Source organism: Lithobates pipiens, unplaced genomic scaffold (assembly GCF_037356315.1).
Source record: "Lithobates pipiens isolate NorthernLeopardFrog02 unplaced genomic scaffold, aLitPip1_a1.2 Scaffold_13, whole genome shotgun sequence".
Lineage (NCBI taxonomy): Eukaryota > Metazoa > Chordata > Amphibia > Anura > Ranidae > Lithobates > Lithobates pipiens.
Genome location: NW_027507718.1, coordinates 278,946,645 through 278,960,633, shown reverse-complemented (window position 1 = coordinate 278,960,633; position 13,989 = coordinate 278,946,645).

Genomic DNA, 13,989 nt, shown 5'->3' with positions numbered 1-13,989 from the left:
AAATTCCTGGTAATGCCTTTTGGCCTTTGTAATGCCCCGGAAGTTTTCCAGGAATTTATTAATGATGTCCTCCGAGATTTGTTGCAGTTATGTGTGGTGGTTTATCTCAATGATATCCTCATATTTTCCAAGTCCCTGGAGAGCCACCACACAGATGTCTGTCATGTGCTTCAGAAACTAAGAGAGAACAATCTCTGTTGTAAACTGGAGAAGTGCGAGTTCCATTGTGAACAGGTCATTTCCACTGCTGGTTTTTCGATGGACCCAGAGAAACTTTCGGCAGTCCTACAGTGGCCCCGAACCGGGGGTTTACGTCCTCTGCAGCGTTTCCTGGGCTTCGCCAACTACTATCGGAAGTTTATTTGTAATTACTCGCCTCTGACCAAGCCCCTGACTTATATGACCAGAAAGGACGTTAACCCATAGAGTTGGTCTCCGGAGTCCATTAAGGTCTTTGAGACTCTCAAGGCTGCCTTTGTTTCTGCTCCTGTGTTGGCACATCCTGATCCTCCGTTGCCTTTTATCCTAGAAGTTGATGCTTCTGAGACTGGAGTTGGCGCCATTCTGTCTCAATGTCCTAACTCTGAGAGCGCTATGCATCCATGTGGCTACTTTTCCAAGAAATCACCTGCTGAGTGCAATTATGAGAATGGTGACAGAGAGCTGTTGGTGATCATTTTAGCCCTGAAAGAATAGAGACATCTCCTTTAAGGTACTACTGTGCCTGTTCTTATTCTTACTGACCATAAGAATCTTACATTCTTGTCTGAGGCTAAGCGACTCTCTCCTAGAAGGGCGCGATGGGCTCTTTTCTTGTCGAGCTTTAATTGCATTGTCTCATTCTTACCCGGTACTAAGAATGTAAGGGCTGATGCCTTGTCACGACAATTTTCCTCCACTTCCAAGTTGGAGTTGGTTCCGGTTCCCATGATTCTTCCTGATCTTATCTTGGCTACGGTTCGCACCAGTCTTACTTCTCCTTTGGGTGACAAAATTCTTGCTGCTCAGGTCCATGCTCCTCCTGATAAACCTTGTGACTGCTGCTTTGTCCCAGAGAGTCTCTGTACTGCAGTGCTCCACACTTACCATTCTCCCAAGGCAGCTGGCCATCCTGGGAAGAATCAACTCATTTGGGCCATTTCCCAACAATTCTGGTGGCCTAGTCTACGGGCTGATGTTACTGCCTTCGTAGCTGCCTGTCCCGTGTGTGCTCAGAGTAGGACTCCACGACACCTTCCAGTGGGCCTCCTACAACCCATACCCAATGGAGAGAGGCCCTGTACTCACCTGTCAATGTATTTCATTGTGGAGTTGCCCAACTCCCAAGGCAACACTGTTATCCTTTTAGTGGTTGACCAGTTCTCAAAGATGTGCCATTGTATTCCACTTAAGAAGTTGCCTATCTCTAAGGAACTGGCTTCCATTTTTGCTTGGGAGATCTTTCGCTTACATGGGCTACCCAAGGTGATTGTCTCAGACAGGGGCAGTCAGTTTGTCTCCCGATTCTGGCGAGCCTTTCTGCACAGTTAGGAATCCAGCTTTCGCTCTCTTCTGCGTATCACCCACAGTCTAATGGGGACACAGAGCGAGCCAATCAGTCCTTGGAGCAATTCCTACATTGCTATATTTATATTATACCATAACAACTGGTCAGACCTATTACCATGGGCATAGTTTGCTAATAACAGTGCCTTGAATTCTGCCTCCCGATTATCTCCATTTATGGCGAATTATGGTTTCCAACCTTCCATGTTGCCTGACTTGTTTGTTTGTTGCAGAGTATTCCTGCGTTAGAGGAGCATCTCCGTGGTCTTCGTTCCACTTGGGTACAAGTCCAGGAGGCTTTGCATCATGCTAATGATAGGTACAGACTCCATGCTGACCGCAGACGCCTGCCTGCGCCTTCCTACCAGGTTGGGGACAGGGTCTGGCTGTCATCTCACAACCTCTGGCTTCGCGTTCCCTCACTGAAGTTTGCACCTCGGTTTATTGGGCCTTTCCGTATTCTTTGCAGTGGCTTATGCGTTGGACCTTCCACCTAGTATGCGCATCTCAAATGTGTTTCACGTCTCCTTATTGAAACCATTGGTCTGTAACTGATTTACCACCTCAGTGCCATGTCCTCACCCTATTCAGGTTGAGAACCATGAGGAGTATGAGGTACAATCCATTGTTGACTCCCATAGGTTCCGTGGGCGCATACAGTACCTGGTGCATTGGAAGGGGTATGATCCGGAGAAACGCCCCTGGGTTTCATCCTCGGATGTACATGCCCCGTCCTCCTCTGCGAGTTCCATAGATGTTTTCCCCTCAAGCCCAGTGGCCCTCCGAGGGAGAGGGGTCATTGAGGAGGGGGTACTGTCAGGGCTGGCTTAGCCCTTCGTTCTCTGGGCTGGCTGCTCAGCTGTCGGTTAATTGCCAGCTCTCAACTCTCTCCACAGTTACTAGCTGTTCCTTATCCAGCTCGTCTGACCTGCCTACTTAAAGCTGTCCAGCTCACTTATCTACCTTCTCCTTGGTCACATCACAAGAAACCATCTTCTGCGGTTCTGTTTAAAGACTGGATTGCTGACATCCCTTCTGGCTCCTTATCCTGCTTGCTGTTGCTCCACTTGGATCCCTGACTTCTGGCCTGGCTGATTACCCAATCTGGTTATTGAACTCTGGACTGGCTGACTACTCGATCCGGTTACTGGACTCTGGCTATGCTTTGAATACTTTTACTCTATTTTCCTTTTTATTTTTTATTAATAAACAAGTGTGATTTAATTGTACTTCTGTCTCGGTCTGATTCATGGTTTCTGACACTTGGATTGAGTTGTGAGAGCCCAAGCAGCCCTGTCAGTGCCCACACAGCTCTGTCAGTGCCCATGCAGCCCTGTCAGTGCCCACAGAGCCCTGTCAGTGCCCATGCAGCCTGTAAAGCAGTACAGGGATTTGAAATCCCCACTTCTCCCCCTCTTCTATGTGCAGTGCTTACAGGATGGATCAAATTGATTCTGATTAGACATCGCTGGCACAGAGCATCGCTCTGATCCATCTATACTCATGACTGTTTCATGGGCTATGTGGGCACTGACAGCTCAGAACCCAAGGAGGTAAGTACAGTGTAGTCCAGGGAGTAGATAGGTAGGGTGTACGATGTTAGTTCGCCTTTTCTTTTTTCTGAAAAGGTGAACTAGCACTTCATGGTTTGTCAGACTTTAATCAAACAGACAGCTGCAGGGAAGATTCTGTCTTCATTTTAAATGTTTGATTGGTCTCAGTGTTGTAAAAAAAAATGGCAACAGCCTCTACATAACTTTAGTCTGCAAGTCTTTAAAAATGTGTAATACACAATGAATCTCCTGTTGCAGGGGATACCCGTTGATTGTTTGCACAATGCACTTGAACTTTAACCACTTAAGCCCCGGACCATTTTCCAGCTAAAGGACCAAGCCCCTTTTTGCGATTCGGCACAGCGTCGCTTTAACTGACAATTGAACGGTTGTTCGACGTGGCTCCCAAACAAAATTGGCGTTCTTTTTTTCTCACAAATAGAGCTTTCTTTTGGTGGTATTTGATCACCTCTGCGGTTTTTATTTTTTGCGCTATAAACAAAAATAGAGCGACAATTTTGAAACAAATGCAATATTTTTTACTTTTTGCTATAATAAATAGGCCGATACTTATTCTTCCACATATTTTTGGTAAAAAAAATCGCAAAAAGCGTTTATTGATTGGTTTGCGCAAAAGTTATAGCGTCTACAAAATAGGGGATAGTTCTATGTCTTTTTTTTTTTTACTAGTAATGGCGGCGATCAGCGATTTTTTTTTTATTGTGACTGTGACATTATGGCGGCACACGTCGGACAATTTTTACAAATTTGGGACCATTGGCATTAATACAGCGATCAGTGCGATTAAAAATGACTGTAAAAATGTCACTGGCAGTGAGGGTATTAACACTAGGGGCAGTGTAGGGGTTAAGTGTGACCTAATGTGTGTTTTTTAAACTGTAGGGGGCGTGTCTTGGCGTGTGAGGTCACTGATCCTCTTTCCCTATGACAGGGAACAGACGATCAGTCACAGGCTCACGGAAGCACGGGGAGAGGTTTGTTAACACTTGCCTCTCCCCGTTCTTCAGCTCTGTGACCCGATCGCCGGCCACCGGTGGCGATCGGGTCCGTGGGTCCCGCGGTCATGGAGCTCAGGACCGTGCGCTTAAAGGGCAACGTACCTGTACGTGCTTGTGCCCAGCCGTGCCATTCTGCCGACGTATCTCGGCGTGAGGCGGTCCTTAAGTGGTTAAACACTTCAAACTGCTAATGAAGCCATAACAATTGGTGAAACTTATAGAGTTGGCTATGGGGAGTAATATATGATTTCTATTGCTGGGAATGATGCAATTAAAGACAGTTTTGGTTGGAAAAGGATAAAAAGAGGAACAGAAATTATCAACAGTAGCAGTTTAAAAGCAGGTCAAAAGGATTTAAGAGAGAGGAAGTTAATTTTGGCACTGATCACAGTTTATTTATATAGCACCAATTCCCATTATGAGTAGCACAGAGTATTATTATTATTATTATCATTATTATACAGGATTTATATAGCGCCCACAGTTTGTGCAATACTTTACAACATGAGGGCAGACAGTACAGTTACAATACAATAGGGAACAGAGGGCCCTGCTTTTTAGAGCTTATCATTTAAAAGGGAGGGGCAGATGATACAACTGGCAATAACTGTGGATGATGAGCTGATAGAGAAAATAAAAGTACAGTTGTTAGGTGAAGGTAAGATAGGCTTCTCCAAAGAGAAGTCGTTTCAGGAAACCCCCTCTTAAAAGTCGTAAGAGGAAGAGACATTCGGAGAGATTGGAGTAGGGAGATCCAGAAGATGGGAGAGGCTCTGGAGGAGGCAAGCATGGGAGGAGGTGACAAGGGAGCTAGAGAGCAGGAGGTCTTTGGAGGAGCAAAGTGAACAATATTGTTTGAATTTTCAGACAAGGTTAGCAATATAGCTGGGGGTAGAGTAGTGGATTTTTTAAATTTTTTTATTCTGAGTTCCATCTCATTTAAAGTTGGAACATTTACAAAAAATACTTTTCTAAAAGCTCATCCTCTCAGGCTTCAGACCTGGAGTTTCTAACCATTTATTCCATATCTTTTCAAATCTACCTCTGTCTCCCCTTCTCATATTGGCCAATCACTCTCTTGTTATTGTATTTTTAACCATTCTCTGCCACTCCGCTATTTATTGTGGTTTAGGGTCTAACCATTTCCAGGTAATCACCTTCTTAACTTGATACAGAGATCTCAAAACTGCTATTCTCATGATCCCAGGTCCCACACTCTGCTCCATGTATCCCAATAGTTATATAATAGTATCCTCAGTTGCGAGGCCTTGGGCTAGCCAGCCCGAGGCGCAAGACCATGTGACACAGACCCCAGGCCAGGAGGGCCCTGGGGTTGGGATCACGGACCCCAGAAAACGAAACCAAAAAAATAGCGTTGGTACCTTAAATACCCTCTCCCAGAATGCACAGCAGGGAAACCACACCCACTAAACTATTTCCGAGCAAGAGGTGGCATTCAATGCATCCAGCCTGCTGCTGTTCCACATTCACCTACGGTGATAGCGACACCTACAGTCAGGTGGGAATCAATGCAACCCAGCTAAACTGGTACAGAAACCAGAACTTTTAGAGAAATTAGTCTGAGCCAAACTACAGCTTTAGACAGTGAAATTTGGAAAAGAAAAACAGCGTCTACTCATCAGGCATTATCGGGAGTTATCGGGTAACTGGATTTGTGTCCATTTACACCCACCTACCTCCATGAAAAACAAATGGAAGGGGATCCATTCTCCTACGTCTAGGTGGATTGGATCAGAGGTAGCCAGGTGTAAATGGCTAGCAGAGTCTGTTTACACCTAGCTGCCCATAGAGCAAAGCAAGCTCTGCACATGTCCGCTCTGCAGAAACTGAGCAGACATGGATCTGTCATCAGAAAACAGATCCCCTGCTGATCAAAACAGAGTCTGCCTTGTGTGAAAGAAGCCTAAGGCCGCGTACACACGGGCGGACTGTCTGCCCAACTTAGACCGCTGAACAGTGTTTCAGCGGACAATCCGCTCGTGTGTGGGCTTCAGCGGACTTTTTCAGCGGACAGTCTGACGAACAAAGTCTTACGGAATTTCCGTAAGACAGTCCGTTCAAACTTGGTTTTGTCCGTCCAAACTTGGTTTCAGCGGACAGTCCGCTCGTGTGTAGGCAAGTTGGACGGACTAAGTATGGCGCATGCTCAGAAAGGGTTTACACGGCCGAAGGTTGCATTGCAGTGTATAGGACGTTGTTTTTCTAGTCCCGTCGTACGTGCTGTACACGTCATCACGCACGCTTTCAGCGGACTGTCTGCTCATCGTGTGTGGTCAAGTCCGTTCATGCTAATTTTGAACGGACTGTTTGTCGGATTGTCTGCCGAACTTAGTTGGGCAGACAGTCCGCCCGTGTGTACGCGGCCTAAGTGTACAGAATAGTGACCATTGGTTTTAGCCATTATTAAATTATTTGTGAGTTTTAGGAGAGCAGATTCTATGGAATGCTGCAGGCGAATTCCAGACTGAAGGGGAGGATCAAGAAAGTTATTCTCAGTGAGGTGGTATTGCAGGCAGTTGTAGACCAGGCGTTCAAGGAACTTAAGATAACAGGGAGAAAGGTGATGGGTCTCAGCTTGTAAAGAGAGGTGGGATCCAGCAACGTGTTTTTTTTAAGGGGTGGTCAGTGCATGTTTTTGAGTTGGGGAAGATGCCAGAAGAGAGGGAGAGATTGAAGATGTGAGCTTGAAAGTGTAAGAGAGCCAAAGGGTGACTGTAGTATTTGCAAGGAAAGAGGGTTCAGGGAGCAGGTGGTTAGGTGGGCAAAGTTTAGCAGCCTCCTCTATAGTAGCAGGGTTAAATGGGGGAAGTATTGTACCAGTGGACATGAAGGATTAGGTGAGGAAGGTACTGTATCTGTACAGTGAAGATCTCATCGCGAATTGTATCAGTCCTTTTTTTGAAGTGCTTAGTAATCTCCTGAGCAGTAAGTGGCTTAGTGGGTGGAGGCAGTGGAGCACGAAGCAGAGAGTCAAAGGTAGAAGAGAGTTGATGGGAACTGCGTGAGAGAGTGTTAATAAAAGTGATAAAATAGGCCTGTTCGGCACTGTGGAGGCAGGAAATGTATTTTTGAAGGGCAGATTTATATTGGTTAAAGTCTTGTTGAAACTGTTTTTTGGGACTTCTGGTGTCATCTGTTTTCTGAGGTTGTAGTGGTTGGGGACTGATTCTGTGTGTAATGAGGAGGGGCAAGTGTGTCCAGGAAGGATGACAATGAACAGTTGTAGACAGAAGTGGCTAGGTTGGGGCAGGACAGGGGTGAGATTTTGTCATAGAGGTGGTCAGTAACAGAATAGAGAAGAGAAAGGTAAGGCCCCATGCACATAGGAAGTTTTTTTTTTTTTAACTCTCCTAGAAGCCAGCGCCATTTTTGCAGAAATAACACTTGTAAAAATGTCTAAGCCCTTGTACACACGGTTGGAGATTCCGACGGAATGTGTCCGATCAGAGCGTTTTGTCGGATATTCTGACTGTGTGTGGTCTACATCGGACTGTTTCCGTCGGACTATCTGACGGACCAAGTTTTCCAACTTGTTGGTAAAATTTTCTGACAAAATGCTGCGATCGGACATACTCCGATCATATGTAGAGAATTCCAATCGGACAAAGTGCCACGCATGCTCAGATCAAATTCCTACACCAAAGCTTTTGGCTACTAGCGTGAACGTAGTCCCATCGTAACAAAATAACGTAATCACGACGGATTTTCCGACAACTTTGTCCGACGGTGTGTATGCAACAGTTTCGGACAAAATCTGTTGGACAAAATCCAACAGATGACCGTGTGTACAAGGGCTAAGGCTTTTTAGACACATGGCTAGGAGGGCAAACTTTTCATACCAAAATTAGACTACACGTGGTGTAGGAGGGCAGAGTAGTAAAGATTAAGATTAGCCCATAATTTAGGTCAGACAATAAAAAACGAAATAAAGATTACAACAATATGGACAGATGTTACATATACAGATGTTAAAAGCAGCATAGGTTACAATTAAGCACTCTGAGAGTAATCAGTCAATTTCAGTTAGAGGTGGATTAAAAAGCAGCATAGGTTACCATGAAGCACATTGATAGTAATCAGTCAGTTTTAATTAGAGGTGGATGGAAAACAGCATAGATTACCTGTTAAGGGACAGAGACAGAGAAGAGATAGTCAGATGAGGCAGACTGGAAATGTATTATGAGCTGTGCAAGGATAAAAAGACACAAAGACCAGTAATGCATACATAAAGTTTATTACTTAAAACTTTTCTGATTAGTCTCAGTGTTGTAGAAAGAAAGACAGCAGCCATTGTCTCCAACAAAGAAACTCCTGTTGTAGAGGATGCCTGGTTTGTATCTCTGTGCAAACTTATGGGAAATACAGTGAGCCAATCACATGGGTAGGAAATGGAAGAACAAAGAGCATTTAGTTTACAAAATGTGTACGGAATAAAAGCATAGATTGGTTTTAGGGAAGTGACATTATATATTTTTTTTAGTTTGAGAAAATCATAACGGTTACAGAATAAAATGGTAATGTCATTTTTCATGACATTCGATTATAAAAAGGCGTGTGTATGACCTAACCTTTAATGCTGGAGAAGGAATGTCTTTGTTCATTGTCCCTTAGCCACCTGTAGAGTAAGACCTAGACAATCTGGTTTTTCTAGCATTGCCAGAAACATTGCCATCACATTATTATTATTTGAGATCCTTGACTGCATTAATTTTAAGAGGAGGATCACATTAGTGCGACCCACATTTTGTGGGTAGGGCAACCTATTAATTTCAATGGGATGCCCTAACCACAGAAAAGCATGTTAAAAAAGTCCTGGACCCAATTTTTAAAAATGAGTAAAACAGTCAGATACTGTAAATGACTTTTCTTCCTTCCAATATAAGAATGATGTGTCAGTATTTGTGAGCCTCCTTCCTAATCAGATGCAAAGGTGGCCACATACCAGAAACAATTGGTTAGTGGGGTCAAATTGGCATTCCTTTTTGATCATAGTGATGACTAAACTCAAAGTAATAAAATGGAAAATTGTTCTCAAATTAATGAATTTCTTGTTTGTGAAAAAACTAAAATATTTAATATGACTGATTCCATTCAAATATCAGGCCTGGATAATTTTGTTGACTATGTAAAAAAATTATCTGATCATTTTTTTTCTATGCTCAGTTGAACAAAAATCTAACGGCGTTTAGCTTGCTTAAAGCTTATTTCCATGTTTGCAGTAAAATTTGTATATATTTGTGTTCCCATTCAAAAAGCACACCTAAAAAAATTGTATATATTTTTAAATATTTCCTACCTTTTTGATGTTTCTCAGGAGAATTGCTCACTGCAAGGTTTTTTTGAACAATGTTAGAGTGAGCCTTTCCCAGGTCTGTCCTCCTTAACATGCACGCCCACCTTTAACCTTTCTTAGGGTAGACAGTGTTTAAATCTAGTTACAATTGATAATGAACATCTGCCTACACAGTATAGACCAGGTTAATTATGGCAAACACAGCTGCCCAGTCCCCTCATAAACAAAGAGAACTAGTAGGACTTTAAAAAAAAGAGAAATATACAGGTGGGACTTTATATGAGCCATGACTATACAGTACACAGGTCTTCATCCCTATTAATTGGTAAGGAAGGGGAAAGGGGGAATAAAGGGGGCAACGGGACTTTATATGAAACAAAACACTTAGGTAGATTGAATCAATCAATATAGTTAGAATAATATATTAACAACGCAAATGAGTGTAGTGCAATAGATAACATTAATATTATTGAACCCATATGTAATTAGCAGAATTAATAGGCATGATATATACATATACATAACATCAAAATGGTGATAATATTAATTGGAGGCACTGAGAGGTGAGGAAACATCCCCTCGGGAGCTGAGGTGACAACCATGATCGGCAGGCGGGCCAATTTGTGAAGTGGGAACCACACGTGAGGGGTCACCCTTCAAGAGCTGGGGTATTAGAGATAAGCCCAGAGGACTACTGTAACAAATAATGTACAATATATTTGTGTTATTGTGTTATTGAGTTTCCTCACCTCTCAGTTCTTCCAATTAATATTATCACCATTTTGATCTATGTTTTTTAATCTTGACCCATAGGTAAGAGTGATAGGACCATAGTTGTTTTTTTTTTTTTGTACTCTCTTCCTTTTATAATCAATTACCATTGATTATCTATTATCTACCATAGGTACCCCCAAAGTATAGCTTCTCCTGATGAGTGGAAAAAATCCATGAAACACATCAAGCTTTTCCAATTGGATGCTATGCTACACTAATCGTGTGTCTACTATGGGTTTGATCTGTTTGAATCATCAATCAATTTTATATTGGCTATTATTTGTTATACACTTTGAGTGTACTGCTGGTTCATTATCAATCATGTGTACTAATGCTACTATATTAGGAATTTTATTGTGCTATGTATATATCATGCCTATTAATTCTGCTAATTACATATTGATTTAATACTTATTATTAATGTTATCTATTGCACTACACTCATTTGTGTCGTTAATATATTATTCTAACTATATTGATTGATTCAATCTACCTAACTGTTTTGTTTCATATAAAGTCCCATTGCCCGCTTTATTCCCCCTTTCCCTTTCCTTACCAGGATTTTCTTCTTGCTAGGGGGTCCAGAATATAGTGTTTAAAAAAAGATACGCAGCATGTTTTAAATATTATGCTATGTGAATAGAGATATGTAGCAAATGTATAGTGGGTGTTACTGCAATTCGGCCACAAAAGTGGAAATGCAATTTAAAGGGGACTGCTTTCTAAGCAGATTGTAAATCACTATGAATAAAGGCTTTGCTAACAGCTTGCATATGTATTCTATCATGGGTCCATCCCCAAAAATTAGGTGAAGTGTGTTTCACGGTATCAAAAGTGGAATTAGGTTTAAGGGTCATTTTACACTACTTTGTTCAAAAAACACGGTAAAAATGGTGCGTGGGTGGATTCTTGCTGCATTTTTGATTCATTTCAATTGAGAGGTGCATTTTTGGTGTGGCTTTTAACCGCTTGTGGACCACCCATCTGCAGGAGCCGCCCCCCCCCCCCCACATTGTACACAGTGGGAGTCTCTCAGCAGATCCCGGCCAATGATTCATGGCTGGGACCTGCTGATCGGCTGTGTGCAATCACAGTCCAGAGCCCTGTGTTGACAATCAACACAAGGCTCTGTACAGAGTGAATGATCTCTGTTTCTTATCTCTGCAAAGCAGCGATAAGAAACAAAGAATTATTTAGTAAGAAGCAGCACACATTACATGTTGTTAGGCACACATTTAACCCCTTCATTTCTGTAGATGTTAACCCCTTCCCAGGCAGTGTCATTAGTACAGTGACAGTGTATATTATTAGCACTGATCACTCTATTAATGTCACTGGTGATGTCAGTGGCAGCTAGTCGGTTCCCTGCATCATCAGTTAGTTTAAAATTGCCCGCTGCACTCCCTTTATGTCGCTGATCACCGCCATTAGTAGAATAGAAAAAATAAATAAGTAAAAATTGCAGTATATATACCATAGTTTGTAGGCACTATAACTTTTATGTTAAACAATCAATATACAATTATTGGAATTGTTTTTTTTTTTTTTATCAAAGACATGACGCAGAATAAATTTTGATCAAAATTTATGAAGAAATGTGATTTTTAGAATTTTATTTATTGTATATGTTTTATAGCAGGAAGTAAAAAATATTGTTTTTTGAATTTTTTGGTCTTTTATGTTCACTTATATTGCAAAAAAAAAAATCCCAGTGGTGATCAAATAACACCAAAAGAAAGCTCTATTGGTGTGAAAAAACGAATATACATTTTGTTTGGGTACAGTGTTGCATGATCGCACAATTAACAGTTAAGTAGCAAAAAATGGCCTGGCCATGAAAGGGGTAAAATCTTCCCTGAGCTCAAGTGTTCACACATGCACCAAAAAATGCAGCATGCAGGACTTTATAAAAATGTACTGCACCTGCTGTACACTGGTGTGAAGCGATTCACTAATTTTAAAGGGATATATTTTTCATACATTTTTACCCCAAAAATGCATCAGCGTGAAAGGGTCCTTCAGGATTGTAAGGGCCAGACCATCTTTCAGGTTTATATGGCAGCTTGACACCTCATTGGGAAGATTCCCCCCCTAAAATGCCTATCCCTGTGACAAAAGGATAACACAATTTGAAAATAGGTGTCACCAGGATAGGAAGGAACAGAGAGTAGGTCTGAGAGGTCATGACCCTTTCCCACTCAAAAAAGAAAACTTTTTTTTTTGTTGCTATTACCCCTGGAGATATTTACTTACATTTACCCCTGTGACACCCTCTCTCATCGGCAGAGGTGGAAGGAAAGAACATTGCATAATGTATGGCCTGCTTAACACACAAATCCTTTTTCAAATTCTATTGTGTTAAGCTGGTTATACACTAGTAGAATTTCATTTTGAATTTTTAATTTTAAGAATCAATTTTCTAATCAATAGTGGAGTTAAATTGACATTCATTTTTTATCGCAGTGACCAGAAAAAAGGAGCAGAATGAGAAACTTTTCTCAAATTAATTTGTGTTTTTGTTTGGCAACGTTTGTTAGTTCCAAAATCAAATGTTAATGTTTAAGTTCACCTTTAGGCTCCATGCACACTGGAGTTCGTGAAGAAATTTGCGTTCAAAGTGCCGCTTTTCACCGCCAAAAAACGACAAACGCTGATAAACGCTCATAAACGCTTATAAACGCTCATAAACGCGCGTTAATTAGTATTCGGCATTCTATTTTTTCAATGCATTGTGGGAGTTTGGAATGTACTGTGGGATTTTCGGAGTGTCCTCTGTGTATTTTTATTGAAAACGCCCATAAACGCTAACGCTAATAAACGCTCATAAACGCTCGTACAAAACGCTGTTAAAAGCAAGTTTTTCAACCAGAGTTTTTTGCCAGCAATCTGGCGTCCAGAAAACGTTTTTTTGAGCTTCAGTGTGCATGGAGCCTTAGAAAATACATTTGCATTTTCTTTTGCAGGCTGTACATGCTGGAACATGTTACACCCTAAACATGGGTGGAACATGTAACATGTTCCGAAGGTGAACTTATTCTTTAAAAGTAGACACAATTTTGAAGCTCTTTTAAACATTTGTCAAGCCATCATATATACTGAGAATTGTCATTCAAATTTTTTGATAAATGTTAATAGGAACGTTTGTTGGAAAGTCTACTAGTGTATAGCCAGCCAGCGGTAGATCTTATTTGGTTTATCTGTTCATTAGAGGGCTAAGGTGTTCTGATCTTTGCAAGCAGAGCCGCAGATTCATGCATTATCTGTTACTATCTGGGGGAGGATTGGGTAATGTTGGAGCTTCCCGAGAGGGTGACTGTGTGCAAGCATTAAAACAACTTGCTATTGCATATTAAGTTATTTTCCAACTTGTCTGTTAGTGCCATCCATGGTGGAAGGTTTTCTCCTCTTTGTTAGAACATGTCTATGCTGTTGTGTTTTGACTTCATGCAATAATCACTTACAAGCTCATACACCGCTTTTTACATGTCTGTGTTATTGACATTCAATGTACTGGTACCATGTACTTTTATTGGTGTACTCAATAAAAAAATTAACAAAAAAAATGCTAAAAAACAACAAAAAAAGACGTACATAAAAATGTAATCTCTCTCATCCCAACCATCCTTCAAACCTCCTTATATTCCAAAACTGTTTGAAAAGAGCTACAATACTTAGTTTCTGCATTGCAGAAAATACTAACTTCTCATTGGTGTTTATTTACATGACCACATGTGATCATGGTCATGTGATCTAAGCCTAAGGGCACTGATTTACAGGAAGAACC